Source organism: Paramormyrops kingsleyae, chromosome 8, assembly GCF_048594095.1.
Source record: "Paramormyrops kingsleyae isolate MSU_618 chromosome 8, PKINGS_0.4, whole genome shotgun sequence".
Classification (NCBI taxonomy): Eukaryota; Metazoa; Chordata; class Actinopteri; order Osteoglossiformes; family Mormyridae; genus Paramormyrops; species Paramormyrops kingsleyae.
In genome coordinates this window covers 13,314,720-13,330,616 of record NC_132804.1, presented here as the reverse complement: position 1 = coordinate 13,330,616, position 15,897 = coordinate 13,314,720, and the positions used below count along the sequence as shown (strand labels likewise).

The following is a 15,897-nucleotide window of genomic DNA, read 5'->3' as shown; positions in this document are numbered from 1 at the left end:
TACTTGATGCTTCCTCAAACCTGCAGGAGGACAAACTAACAACAAGAGTCCAGCAGAGTACAGGTATATGCCATGGAGATATTATTACAAGACATTGGGACCCACTTAAATGGTTTAAGTCTGCGCCATGGTGCCGGGTGTGGAGTTAGCATGTTCTCCCCATGTCATCGTGGGGTTTCCAGTTAAAACATGCTAAGGTCAATTGGAGTTACCAAACTGCCAGTAGGTGTGCATGTGTGAGAGGCTGGTGTGTGAGTGTGCCCTGTGATGGGCTGGCACCCCATCCTGGGTTGTTCCTGGCAGGCGCCCATGGCCTTTGGGATAGGCTCTGGACCTCCCGTGACCCTGAATAGGACAAGTGGTAACAGAAAATGGATGGATGGATGGATGGATAGATGGAAACTACGTACAGTGGTACCTCGGTTCTCGAACTTAATCCGTTCCGGACTCCGGATCGAATCCTAAAAAGTTCGAGTTCTGATCGAATTTTTCCCATAAGAAATAATGGAAAACCAATTAATTGGTTCCCGGCCCCCCAAAATTACAGCTAAATATGTTTTTTTTTTTAAGCATTTAAACACAAAATGAACAGGATAAAACAAGAAGAACATTTTGGGTGCGTTCAACTTGCTTACAGCGCTGGCTTAAAGCAACGCATTCTGATCCTGACAGCATTACGGTCACCCGGCTGAACTGCCTCTGTGACCACACACCTTTGCCCTTATTGGCTGAAGAGTTTAGTTACACGCATGACGTTTGTATCCCAGGCAGTTCTGATGCGTAATCTGCTATTTCTCCCGAATATCACGTAAAGCAGTGAGAACTGGTTTTTAGTTAATTTTCCTGGTAAAATAAAGTTTAAATAAATGACATAAATGCTCTAATAGTACACGTAAGTTAATGGTTTATTTATTGTTAGTTACTGTAATGTTGCGCTGCTTTATTTGGTTAATCGTCCAGTCTGTGAAGAAGGCATTCAAGTAAGAATTGCATTGTAGTATGACTCATTTCCTGGTGCGTACAATTTGTATTAGGTCAGCGTTCACGGTTCGACTTCTGATATTCAGATCGAGTTCTAGGTCAAACTGGTTTGTTCGACTTTCAAGAAATTTGAGTTCTAGTGAGTTCGAGAACCGAGGTACCACTGTAAATGGAAAGTTGCCATATAAAGAATGCCAGTATTCTGATGATTCACTAAGCCAAGGTGTCCATTCCTAAATTATGCATAATCAAGTATCTACTAACACAGATACCTAGACCTGTTTGAATGTTTTCAAAACTTAAAGTTCATTTCACAACAGGGAAACACTTCCAAGCATCTCACATCTCCTATGGCTACAAGAGACTGGTTCCCATGAAATTACTTCTAGTAAGACTCAGGGAATTAGTTGCAGACAGTATTCAAATTTCAGCGGACAAAATCATAACAATGACAAGACCTTTGAGAGGCATTGCAGTGTTTGGATAACAGTGCACCTTCTCCCTCTATCGGGAACATTAATCTGCTTGTTACAGTGAGAGATTGAGGGCCACAGCACCGGTGTTCATCACAAAATGCCCACAGTTGGAGGCTGATGACTACAGTCGAAGAACTGAAGAAAGGATCACTCACGGTAATGATGAGGAATACCTACTCCTCTATAACAGGAAAGTTAAACAGGTAACATTGCATGCTTTTTTTTGTGTATCCTTCCGCCCCCGTGACCCTTTTTGTACTGGTATTCTAGAACATATGCAATCATACTGGAAGATTTCTGTCAAAGCATCCTACCTTGATGATAATTACCTTTTTCACAGGTTCAAAGTACTTCCATGAAACTGGCAGACAGTAATATCTTTTGCTTTGACCTATCTATATGTATATGACTTATCTATACAGTATACATGAATATATATAATATACAGTATTAATGTGCAAGTCCCAGTCAAACGTTCTAGGATTTCACTCCAGTAATACTGTTACAAACAAGGGATCTTCACCAGTATACCCAAGCACTGGACTGTTATGCTAAGTGACCCAGATCTTCATAATGGGAACTCAGTTTCTTAATGTCCATAACAGCTAGCCCGGAACCTCTATTATTATTTAGTTCATAATAGAAAAGTTTAAGAAAGAGAGGGAGTAAACTGGAATTAAATCACTTACAGCGAGTAAACAGCTCTCACGGGAATTTAATGAATCATTTTACAGCTCCCATTTGAAGTTTATTCAACGCAGTCAACCTTTCCATGTTGTTTTTAATTGTACTGCCACTCATGGATATTGATTAGCATGTTAATTGGGCAGTTTTTTAATAACTTTTGGACTAATTGCCATGTAACACTGCCCCTAACCTCCAAATCTCCATGGCTTTCAATTAATGAGGCTGTGGAACCAAGTGAGCCAGTGGAACGGAGCAGTGAATTTAATACAAATAGTCCTGTTGTCATAGCGTAAGATGATGTCTGCACTCACAGAATCTGCTGTATTAACATGATGAATTAAAAAAAAAAAAGCAGCAGTGGCTGAGTTTTTATTCCAGGGGAATATTCAGTCATAAACAGACTGTGACAAGTGACGATGAGTGTTCGTGCTTAGAAACTCTGAGGCGTAACCTTTTCGCTTCCGTGAGCTTAATCGGATCACATTCCTGGGACTCACTCTTTCAGTCCTGTGACCTCCGTGCGTTTGACGGTCTGTGCCGATCTTCCCCTGCACCAGCACAGCAGTTGATACTGACATTTGAATTTCACAAACAATATCTGCAGATGCAGAGGAAATCAGATTATACTGTCTCTCCTTCGTGTCTTAAGTATGTCACCATAATGGTTAAAAACACTGTAGATATTTAGATGAGTATACGCAGCATTAAATCGTTATAGTACATTTAAATCTTACATTTTTATTCCAATACTTTTATTTCTAGTGCTGAAGCCTTTTCAGGAATTAAAGTTAGTGTCGTATGGCATCTGCTGACCTTTTGTATCTTTGATGTGACCTTTGATGTGCTGTGGTACCAAATGGAATAGGGAGAGTTTCTATTACATATGTTCCCATTTGGCTTTGAGAAGGCAACATCAAATGCCTTATATGCCATCTTCGGTGTTTGAAACGAACACCGCTGTTGTACGCCTTCTCGATCAGAAGGACCAGCAAAGTGCTATCATGAATCTTTTATCTTCTTGAATTGTAGCATCCCAGGTTGTACGCAAATATCCACCGTACTGGAGATTTGATACCCTGCCTCTTTAACGTGTGGAAAAAGCTTGACAGTGCAGTGGATTATAGCGATTTGGAGAATGTCGCACAGCTTGATGCCAAAGCAAAGTACAACTATACCTCTAACCATTTTAATGGGAAAAGGTGACAAAATGGGAATTGAATGGATTAGATTTAAAGAGAAAAAAGTGGATGGATGGATGGATGGATGGTTATGATTTGGTTATGGTTTGAGGTCAGTACATGGGAAACCCACAAGACAGCAATTCAGGAGTTTGGGTTCATATATCAATTTTTATCAATGTTTCTCAGTCCAAGAGAAACTCAGAACTTATAGGTCTGGTAAACTGAATGAACTGAATGAATGTGCTTATCACTGAACTTAGTTAAAAATAACTACCGTTCAGAATTGTTATATAATGTATTTGGTGCAAAAAGACTGTTACTAGTCCACTTGTAAGCACTGCAGTTCACTTTCACCTGTACTTGTCTTCATGCTACTATGACACATTACAGACTTGTTTTTATTATTTATATAAATCCTCTAGGCATTTTTGGCCGATAAATATTGCATCAGCTCCTGTTTGACTGGTCAGCCTGTTATTTAATGAAAACACCAAGAGGCACAAAATTACCCAAAACCAAAATAGTGGAGATTAATAATTCATTCCTATATTTTTGAGCTCAGGATACATACAGTTAGTGAACACATTGGAAAAGGTTAATTTCATTCAGACACAATTTTTTTACTTTTCTTCTGAGGTTCTCTGAAATCTCCTTGGATTAAGCCATATTGTACTTAAAAAGAAAGGAGGAGTAGGTAATGAACATTTAGTGGATTTTATGTGGCAGGGCAGGTGAAACCCACATCTAAATTGATTGGAACACTGTGAATCAAATTACGCACCCTTCAATAGATCATGATTCTATCAATGGCAATGGTTTTTTTAAAAACCATTTGTTCAATAAGGATATGACAAAATAAAATGTTGTGTTTGTTGTTTGTCAAATTTGTTAATATTTTGAGTTAGCTAAAGATCACGGTCATCGCTAGGTGACCTTTAACATTAACCACAGGTCCAAATGAATTTCTTTGTATCTGATCAGAATAAGGTTTTATACCAAGTCATCATCATCTTCATCTTCATTTTTTAAAAGTTACGATGAGTTTAGAAGTTCTCCAAAAACCCAATGGCCTACTGATACATTCATCAGAATCTAATTTCAAAATAACTTACAATGAGGAAAAATGCACTGTGTGTAAATGGCAGAATATAATCAATAATGAGAATCCAAGTTGTCGCTCAGTCTGTTTGACTGGTATTCATTACATTCACTGAACTTGTGCAGTGATGTAGCAGCTGTTGTATGAAGAGGGATTACTACCAAACACTGACTATCCCAGCTAAACTGCTGTTATTTAAAAAGACAGTGAATTATGCATGTCCACACACACTTCAGTCCTCAACATAGCATAGTGAGAAGCTGTCTCCTAAAGTGACAGTGACTCCTAGAGTGACTGAGAAAACGACTAATTTGCCACCCGCTGCATCATGGCTTGCAAAATGCATGACCATGCACCAGTGTTGTATGTCTACGTTCTCCCATCGCTGGTTGAGGGGGGAGCCGCTTTGTGTACAGTCAATTTTCCCTACTTCGCCATGCAGAAAATTGATAATGTGGTGATGAGTAAAGAACGGCCAGGCTGGGCTATATGTCTTGCTTATGTCAGCAAGCTACTGTAGGGGATAATTACACCGGTCATCCATGGCAGCTCCTGCACAGCACCGCACCCCTGATCCCCTGGCTCCACATCCGCGGCTAGTTTGTAACATTCCCAGAATCAATCCGTCACCTTGACGCAGACCGCGGCCAGCCAAACGTTTGTGCGTGAGCGTGACCCCCGCTTTGCGGCCTACTCTGCAGGTGTAGCTGGTAGGCATGTTGCCAAGGAGATGGGTCACAGTGTGCCTGAGTGGAGAACAACTGGGGACAGAACCTCCCAAAACCCCAGCAAATACATTCACCGGCACAACACAAGGTTGCAAGAATCACTGAATTGGAAATGGCTGCAAAAGAATGCATTGTTACGGAATGTTAATATACCAGTAAAGAAGAAATAAGTCTTTCTTGGATTAGAGGCAAGAGTTTGAGTCCCTTGGAGATGAGTTAACAGCCCAATTAATCATTTACCTGGTTATTTACCCATATAGCTAAAGGCTGATTAATTCATCTGTGCCGAGCGTATGCCTTGGTCTACACAAGTGGCTCCCCAGACAGCAATTCCCTCTGTGCCGGATCCGTTTTCGAATCACTAGATTCGCGTAGCAGTCACACTCACTATGCACCTCTGCGCCAGCTTTGCAGCATATTTGTCCGCAAGCTCTGACTGACAGTCCGTCAGAAAGGTCCGTATCTGATCCGGAGCAGCAGCGCAGACCGGACCCGCGCTTTTTTAAATCTCGCAGATGCGCGTGTACGTGCCTCAGTAAGAGGTAACTGAAGAGTCACACAATAACCAGGAAGACCTGCTTGTGGTTCTTGGTAAGTGCATTATAAAACTATATTAAGATTGACATATACCAGGTGATAGTTCCATCTATGCGATTAAAAAACATAACTAATGCGAAAGTAGGCTTAAAGTAAGAATTAGCGATTGTGGTGAAAGCCTGTTCTCAAAATTGGTGAATATCTCCGTTCGCGTGGATGTTATGTGCAATGAGATGCGGGCAATATTTTTGTACGTCTGCGTAAAATTCTAATTTTGGGTTCAGTGTCACCAACTTGGCAGTAAATATTATCTAAGCTCATTTCCAGCCTGTTTGTGTCTTCCAGTTGATTTATCTGGTTAGCATGCAAACGTTACTTGAAGTTGCTCAAACTTAGTAGGCCCAGTTGATGGGACCCTGTTTACACGGTTTTTGGATAAATCAGCAAACTTCGTTTAGTTAAATGTTTGCATAACGTTTATTGCTAGTGTTAGCATAAAATCTTTTTCAGATTTAATTTTGATAGTGTTTGAATAAATATGTTTATTTAGATTTGAATTGTATTTTATCTATTAGGTGAAACATTAAGTGTATTTTCCCCCCTTTTTTCAGTTTCTTACTTGTTCATTTCAAATTCAGATTCTCATTTTTGCAGCAGTGTTAGAGTTTTTTTTGAGTAGCTAAATATCTCCTATTTCTTTGAACTGTGCTCCATAGGTTTTGTTCCATTCCATCTGCTGATGCTAGTCAAGTTGAGGTCAAGCTGCCCATCATCTCTTGCAGGTAACCAGCTATATCACATACATACAGTCACATTTTGAGACACATAATGCACCTGTACCTTGATTTTGAAACTTGTTGCTTGATCTTTATTTCCACCTTTATTTCCACCCAGGTCCCTCAGATCTGTTGATAAAGGTTTCCTTCATGTTGCTCGGTCCCGCCACAAAAACAAAGGGGACCGTGCTTTTGCCGTGGCAGCTCCACGTCTTTGGAATGGTTTGCCTCCAGATATTAGATCTGCACCCACGATCACAATTTTTAAATCCAGACTAAAGACTTATTTGTACTCTTTGGCCTTTGCTTCTTAGTTTTTTTTTATTTTTATTTTTATTTTTTATTTTTATTTTTCATCTTGCTTTTGCTTTTTATGTATGTAATATTTTTTTTTTTTTATTGGGTCATGCTATCATGTTGCACTGTGTCCACGTCTTTCTATGCAGGTAGTTCTCGTTTGTGTTTACTGTAATGCTTTTAGCATTTTATGCTTGCTGTCTTTATTTAAATTTAGTTGTAGTTTTAGTTTGACATTGTACAGCACTTTGGTCAGTTTTCACTGTTTAAATGTGCTATATAAATTAAACTTACTTACTTACTTACCTGATTCCCTGTCGAATAACACATTAAGATTTAGAAATGACACTCTATAGCAGGGGTCTCCAACTCCGGTCCTGGAGAGCTACTATCCAGTAGGTTTTCTGTCCCACTTGGCTTCTGATGAGCCACACCTGGCCCTGTTATTTACCCGAGAACAGGTGTGGCTCATCAGAAGCCGGGAAGGATAGAAAACCTACTGGATAGTAGCTCTCCAGGACCGGAGTTGGAGACCCCTGCTCTATAGGCACCACCAATATCATCCAGCACAAATGTTGAATTCCTTTCCTCCTGAATAAAGTCTGAAAACTGTATTCCCAGTTTACTTTCAGACGTGCTACTTCCTACTCTTCAGTGACAGACCAAGTAAGATACCACCACACACACGCAAACACAGATCAATGTATATTCAGAGATTAGTAAAATAAATGTACTTTTTTATGTTCAGACCTGTACCCGGTTCCACTGGCTCCAACTTTTGCTGATCATCTGTTTTCCTTTAACCATCCAAACTATCATGTAAGTTGACTGTTATTTTCAATGTCTTGCTATTTGACACTTGGTCTCCGCAGACACGTAAATTCGTAAAAAAAAAATTTTAATTATTGCATGATGCATTATTTTTTTTATAAATACAATTGATATTGAATTGAACAATTTATTCCACGCAAGCTTGTCACAATGTTTTTGAATATATTTTTTACATTTTTCATTTGACTGGAGTTTTTGTAATGACAAAAAATGTTATGTGTTCTCTGGATGAGATTGAGATTCAGAAATGTAAAATAAATAAAAATAAACTGTTTTGAAGATGAGAAATGTGTGGGGATTTATTTGGGCCATGTCTGGCCCAGGTGTAGCTGAAAAAATTAATCACCAATCACAGACCAGGGCCAAATGAGCCCCAGATGTAAAGTTTGAGTCACGGATCTGAGCCAGATCCACACCAAATATCATAGCATTAATAACTGTATCGGGCCAGTACTGGCCAAGGTCTGTTCCTGATCCCCAATCCAAATCCGTGCCGGTATTGGGCCGTTGGAAAGAAAGACCCCGGCGCAAACCCGTTTTGCGGATCTGCACCAAATTCTATCCAATGTCTGGCCCAGATCTGCCACAGTTACCTTTTGCTGTCTGGGTCCTGCAGTTGCAACCATTTATACTGTGGCTTGGTCCGAGTTGCCGCAACACGTATTTACATTTCTGGTTTTCGTGGCTACACTGTACTTATGCCATACCGGCGACGCAGATTCTACACAACAGCATATATCAGTATTTAGAATTTCTAAATTTGTTTGTGATTTTTACACTTTTTAAATTCTTATAATAATAAATAATAATAATACATTTTATTTAATGGCGCCTTTCATGACACTCAAGGACACCTTACAGAAGCACATAATAAACATAAAACATTCCCAAAGTAGACAAATGTTAAGAAGGTCATGATCAGAAACACGTACACTTATAGTAAAATAAAATAAAGTATTAAAGTGAATAAGCAAGTTTAAATAAATGAGTTTTCATGTAGGATTGTGTATTTATGTCTTATGTATTTCAGTTATCATTTTACTTGTTCGGTACTTTTTCAGAATCTATTTGTGAATCACTGTTGTACATACAGCACTTTGGTCAGTGTCTGCTGTTTTAAATGTGCTTTATAAATATATTTCCCTTGATGGATAATGAATAACTGATAATATATACAAATAAGTATACAGAGGCATACATTTAGTTAATAAGAGGATTATTTTTATAATCTTAGCTTATTGTTGTTTTCATAAGCATACCCTAACACAAAACTTTTTGCCAGAATCATATTTTCAAGTCAACTCAAGTGGCCTTCATCGCCATGTCATCCATATACAGGTATTGCGTGTCACGAGATAATGTTCCCCCCGGACAGCGATGCAACATACAAACGTAAAATGATAAGGGGAGGGGTTTGCACAATATCTGAAGTGCAAAACAGCGAGGGGGCTAGACACAAAGCTTTATATTCATAGTGCAATGTTTATGTAAACAATAAATAATACAGTAGCATAAAGTAGCAGAATAAATATCGTGTCAGTTGACTGACAATAAATACATACATAATAATAAAGTGACCAGTGCCGGGAGTGTTCCTAAGAATGGGTAGATTAGGGGGGGGCAGCAAGGTGTTGAGTGTCCTGGCAGTCTTCCGTATTCAACATATTTGATGAAATATACTGTCCATTGTTTGTTTGCAGCTGCTTCCTTTGTCTTTGGAACCTCTGTTCAGTGCCGCCGCGTTTTTTCTCAGAGGGGCTGATGGATGTCTCACAAGTGTGAGATCCTCGGGGATATGCAATAATGGGAATAAGCATATAGCAGCGATGCCCTTTCAAAAAACAATACTTCTCATGTTGATTACTGTACCACATAAATGAATTCGTTTAATACCTTGCAGTTGTCGTGTCACACTCGCGTGTGATTTTTGCTTTTGTGATAAATTAATGTGACTTAGATATCTACAGATAGACTGTGCTTTCGCTTTTAACTGGGCTTGGTTCGACGTGTTTCTTTCCCATTGCAGAAATGCAATATTATTTTTGGTACTCATGTTTAGCTCAAAGTTCAGGAGAAATTCATTGCAGTGGGGTTATTGATTAGTTTTACACACCCATATGCATCCATCTCGATTATCATTGACAGAATATGTCAGAATATGCAAATATGAAATAGGCTACAATATTTCTGACGGTATCCCAGGCTTAAAATATTTAACCCTACATTTTAATATTATCCCGGTAGTGTTTCATGCTTCCACGAGGTGGCGCTTTTAGAACATAGAAATGCGTTTGATTGCCTTTTATGGATAAAGTTTGAGGTAACTAAACTATGGAAAATGATCTGATCTGCCGCGTTTATATCATACGTTCAAAACCATCATGCAAGATTGTCATACTGTTACTATTAAACTAGAAAAAGGAAAGGGATATTTTGCTGTGATACTATTCTTTTTCTATAGAGAACCTAAAAAATGATAACTTGGTGTTTTTAAACAACCTTTTATGTAATCTAAAGAAACCTTTTTTGCACAAAAATCCTTGGACTATTTTAAAGTATAAATGTATTCATTTATGTAGTTAGTTTCACGCCTGCAATGATAAAATGCATACTTCAAGAAAAAGATTGAGGCTTCACTGCCTTCATTAATTTTTAATACATGAACCCAACTTGAATCTGGCCATTGGTTTTATATAATATATCAAAGTTTCATTTAAAAAAGACAGCTGTTGAATGAACCAGACATCCATGGTTATCCTTCTGTAATATTATTGACTTTATTCATTTGTTTTGTTTGCTGGTGTTTGCTGTTTATAGCATTTGTCCTTTTCATTTTGAACATTTGCAAGCGGAACACTATGACCTACTTTTTCCTTGGTCAAATTGAACTATGTAACATTTTGCTCATTATGCCTAGAATGTGACGCCCATGTCTGTACATACGGGCCCTTTAACCACGCATGCATACATTCAGGGGGACGAGGACCAGTTCCCTTCATACCTCGTAATTTATGCTTGTGAGGCTATGAGATGTTTATTTTTGTATACACTGTGACCCTATAGGCAGTGGCATAAAATAATTACAAAAGTGTGTGTGTGTGTGACACTTGCTGAAAGAGATAAACCTCTATTTTTAAGAAGGTGTGTAAACAAAACACTAATTGGGATTGTGGGAAGATTTTACTTCAGATTCCTACTTTTCCCACAATTCCCTGGGGCTATCGAGTGTTCCGCTGCAGCGATATGGCATTGTTTCTACTGCTCTACAGGAACGCTATGAAAATGTGACACGTTTCTTCATCTGTGGATCACAAGAACATCTGTCCGTCTTTTAAAATTGCGTGAGCTTAGAAATGCACCACTGCTTCTGAAATTGTCATGCATTGAATCAAGAAACCGGCCGGCGTCAAAAAGCGCCGTAGCTGAGCACCAAGGCTTTCGGATTTTTGAAGGAGAGTCGCACTGCGGCTGCTTCATGCTTACGGTCCAGATGCTGCAGAAGATCTGAGGATCATATTAACATTGCATTCAACTTGACTGATGACACGCTGTGAATTGATGGCTCTTTAGCTTGACGTGTTTCCATGACCTTTTGCTTTATGATCGCGTGTCTGGTTGGTTATAAATGGACGTGGATTCTGGTTCAGGGTTAGGAAACACAGATTGCTTGTTTGTGCCGTGGAGGCTGCATTAGTCCAGATGGATGTAACATTCAGAGGCATCTATCTGGTGTTAAGTCTTGCCACTCTCTTAAATTTGGTCCCTTGTCGACTTTGTTCACTCCTGACAGGGTCAACTTATGCCCCAAGAAGATTTGGAGAAACTAATCGAATGCAATAAAAAGGCTGGGTGGGGGGAGGGTCTCTCAGGTAAGGAGGGGGCATTGGATGAATATTGTCACGTGTGTAGATGAGAGCTAGGGAGTGTGCTTGACAATCCCCCCCCCCCCCCCCCCAAAAAAAAAATGAAAAGCACTGCTATGTGCTTGTGGTGATGTAGCATTTTTATTGAGCATGGCAAGGCTGGAGATTCAGGCCCAAGGATGAACAAGAGCAGCCAGATTGTATTTTCGTTCTCATCACTTCGTGCTCTTTCATCTCAGCGTCGGGGAGTTCAGTCAACAAGGGGTTAAACTTGCCTCCTCAGCAACCAGAAATCTCACCATCTATCTCCCAGTAAGAACGAGGATCAGTTTGACAGCTCTTCAAAGTCTTCATATGATTCCAGAGAGTGACATCATCTCTCCTGTTCCTCAGCACACCACAGATTTCTAGCATGAGTAAAAGACATTTCAGACTGGCCACTTCTTCCAGCCTAATGAGAACACCTCTGGCTCCAATACACTTGGATCCAGCAGAGAAATACTAAGTGACTTCCATGTCATTAATATTAATCTCTGCAACCTCTTTCTTCCCAGTAGAGATGCACTTAGATCCACCTTGGGATTGCAAGTTAAAGTTTTAGCAGTTAAACTGTGCATTGTTGACATCGCCAAGCAGAGGATTTTGTATCTGCTATTGTTTATAATAGATGTTTTTCAGAGTTGAATAACAGAGGATTTATGTAGCAGGGATGTATTTCCCCAGAACAAAAAAAAAGCCGTGGAGTGTTTTCATTCTGTAGTTCATTAAAGCCCATCATCACTCATGCATTGAACTGATTGGCTATCGTCTGCAGTGGAATGACAATGATAAGACAGAGGCAACCAATCCCAATGTGCATCCATACTCACTGTACTGTTCTATGATTTTATGCATGCCACACAATAAGAGATTCATACATATGCTACATATTTTAACAGCTTACTAGAGTGAGTAAAGAATATGGATAAAGTAAAGGTTTAACACTACATGTTTGTCACAGTAATACATCTAACAAATGCTTTATTTCACAGCTTCACAGGGTCAGTATTACTTTTGAAATTTGATGCTAATATATATAAAACAGTCTTAAGTGGATTACTTTCTTCATACAAACACATTCATTAAAACAGTTAATGTTCATCAGTAGTATAACTTGATCCCATGGTGTGGTCTCAGTTGGTAGGCTTCTGACTGCTTAGTGATACAATCTGTGTGTTTTTTTTGCAGTAACATTAGTGTGGATCTGCCTCTAGGTTTTAACGCTCTGCCTTGATGTTTGAGAGTAATCAGGCTGAACGACTGAACAGAACTCCAGCGATACTCTCTTGTCATCACCAATACAGATTACATTGTTTAAAGGAAACATTAGGAGTTTGTTGGAAATCACAATTGACAAGGCTCTAAAAATTAGGAAACAAGTCCATGGCATTAGGCTTTCACCTAAATCATTTCACGCATATTCTGAAAGAGTCCAATATTAAGTATTCCACACTCGATTAGATGGCTCAGCAAGCTTCTTCCATTATTCTAGGGCATCTTCATCATAAAAAAGCAACTCATGTTTTTCAATATTTAATATGTGCTGGAAAATGTATGCCAGGAGTAACTAAAGCCAGTCAGTGTGACTGGTATTTTTTTATTTTTTTTTTTAAGCATTCTTCGATTTAAAGTGTTTGGCGCATTCCTTAATTTTATGTTTTTCTTGGAATGGGCTGAATGAACAGTCTGAGATCAGATAACTGAGGTAATACAACATTATTAAGAGTATCTACTACAATAATCTAAAGGAAAACACATCTTTAAAATAAAAGTGTCATTAAAAATGTATGCTATTTCCCTCCAAAGGTGCCCCTGATTTGTCTGCGGGCATTCTGTAGACAGGACTGCCTCTAATGCCATGCTTCACTATTCTGGTCCTTGTGATCCATGCTGTATGCTGGCCCAGCTGAGCTCTTAATTATTCAGGGGAATTTTAATTATTAATTTAACGCACCACAGGATTTAAATCATGCTACTGAATTTGTTTGATCAAATCTTGCTAAAATTTTTAATCCTGTTAAACAAAAGTAAAAACAAAAGTTTTTTGAATGAAAAAATGTACACACCCTTTACCAACTTTCTTTGCAAAAAAAAGTGAGACGGCCCTACAAGACGCAAGCGCAGATGGGGCTTGTTCAAAGCATGGTTCCACATTTCACCGAAGAACGTTTCTGCACGTGTTTGAGCTGCACGCATGATCACAGCGATCGCCGGTTTAACACCAGACTACATCTGAAAATGGGTCCCCACGTCAAAAAACAGGATTTTATTACATTGTGGGGGACATTTGATAACCCTAACCCCCTTGTAGCCCTAACCCTAACTATAAGTAACCAAACAAAATACTAGTCTTTTTTTGAAAATGTGTACTTTTTTGATTGCATTCACAGATCTTTGTGGGGACCTGAAAAGGTTAAAACAATGCTGTGGTCCCCACAACATCAAAATGACAGGTTTTTATTACATTGTGGAGAATATTTGGTCCCCACAATGTAGTATAAACATAATCCACACACACACACAAACAAACTCCTTTACTGAAGTGTGTTGTGGCTTTTGATGCAGAAATATTTCATTAGGATTCCCATTTTCTTAGCCCCCTCCCCAGCATGAAGGGGCATTTTTTGGTGGCTCAACAACATTACTATAGATTAGTTTGATGAACGAGTCAGTGTGGATGATTAAGATGATTAATCATGACCCACAACAGCTACACCTTATACTACACATTTTTGGGTTTAAAAATATCTTATGATATTTGTGTGATTTAATTGCATTTTATTTGAAACACAGACACAGTATCTATCACTAGAAAACAATAATTCCATTTTGATGATGACAAAGGTACACATAACCAGTACTCATAGATATGCCTGGTCAATGCTAATCTGAGGTTTTTTTGGCCTCATTTCCAAAAACATGTACTTTTCCAATATAATTGCATGAATAATCTTGAGTATGAAACACAAATTCTATGAATATGGGATAAACAATTAATCTTTCTCCTCAGAACTGTGAACAAATCAGTGTACTAATCACTCTCAAATTTTGACATTTTCCGAATAAATTATTCATCATGAACGGAAAACATTATGTTCATTCAAAGCTCTGTGGAGTCTAAGTAAAGATGCATCGTTTCATAAACTATCTTGGAAAAAGAAATATTTTGTATCAAGGCAGCTGTACAATGGTGTGGTCCAGTTTCCACAAATGTATAGCTTTATTACATTCTACTCTGCCTTGTACACTGTTCCTTCCGAGACAAGTCCCCAGATTACCGGAGGACAAAACGGACCCCATCTTGACATTTGAACTTCTAACCTCTATGGAGACAATACTTGGGTGCCATATTGGGGGGATTTTTAATCTGGTCTTATTTTATATTTAAAATTAAAAAACAATTTTGAGTCATGAAACTGTCCATTGTACAAAGAATTCACAAAAATCTAAATTTGCATATCAAAATATGGGTCTGTCCATTAATCTAAATCAATGTAATGAATGTGAAAGGACTAAATATTTTACTGCAAATCATTTTTTTTTTCTTCAGAAATTCGGCCTCATCTTCAATCTCAACTTCATCCATTCTTATCACCAGCAGCACTCAGTTCATATTCGACCATAAATAGACCCATTTCCCATTCCTGCCTACAGCCCAATTCGCAAGAATCTCTGGAGGAGTTTTCCCATCCACTGACAGTTTAATTTAATGTTCACACCACATGCTGTAACCACAAAAACTGCTATTGCCGTTTGGTGTTAAGTTTTACAAATGATACCCATAAACTGGTTACTTACATTGTACTGCAAAATTATTGCATGTGTTTTTAAACAAATTTATTTGTATTTCTAATATTATTTAGTTTAATAGTTTTGTTTTATAAGTGCTTTCTGGCACTTACCAGGCTGTTCTTAATGCTTTGTCTGGTAAAATAAAGGTTAATGAATGAATGAATGAATATTATTTTAAAGAGATTAGGGGTAGCTGCATTCAAATTGTCGCTTTTAGCAGTCGTTTTAGTTTGCCTCCTATTTAGTTTGCATTCCCCTTTCTATCAGTAATCATTTATTAAGGCTTTTTCTATGGATGATGGTTCCTGTGAGCTCTCTGTCCATAGTTTCCAGTTACAACCCTCATATACTGCACTCCATTCATTAAATATGACAAAGGAGAAATGCATCGTTTGCCATTCATAAAAAGGCATAGTCTAAAATAAACATCTCTTGAGTGCGTAACCTGTCCGGAAACATGAGATATGCTACATATATAATTCCCCTAATCTGAACAAATACAATGGAACTTTGACGCTAATTCGGATTTTATTATATTTCAAAATCCGCTTTCCTTTTCCTAAAAAAAAGCACACCCTTTGCTAACCTCCCGACTGCCCTGCATGAGACG

At 38.5% G+C, this 15,897-nt stretch overlaps 1 long non-coding RNA gene across 1 annotated transcript; it reads left to right on the top strand.

Annotated features, from left to right (window-relative positions):
• Nucleotides 1-5,482: 5,482 nt before the first annotated feature.
• On the top strand, nucleotides 5,483-7,167 carry LOC140592195 (uncharacterized). The gene is made up of 3 exons (XR_011992483.1): nucleotides 5,483-5,743; nucleotides 6,406-6,471; nucleotides 6,584-7,167. It is a non-coding gene; the product is annotated as an uncharacterized lncRNA (long non-coding RNA).
• The last annotated feature ends 8,730 nt before the right edge of the window (nucleotides 7,168-15,897 follow it).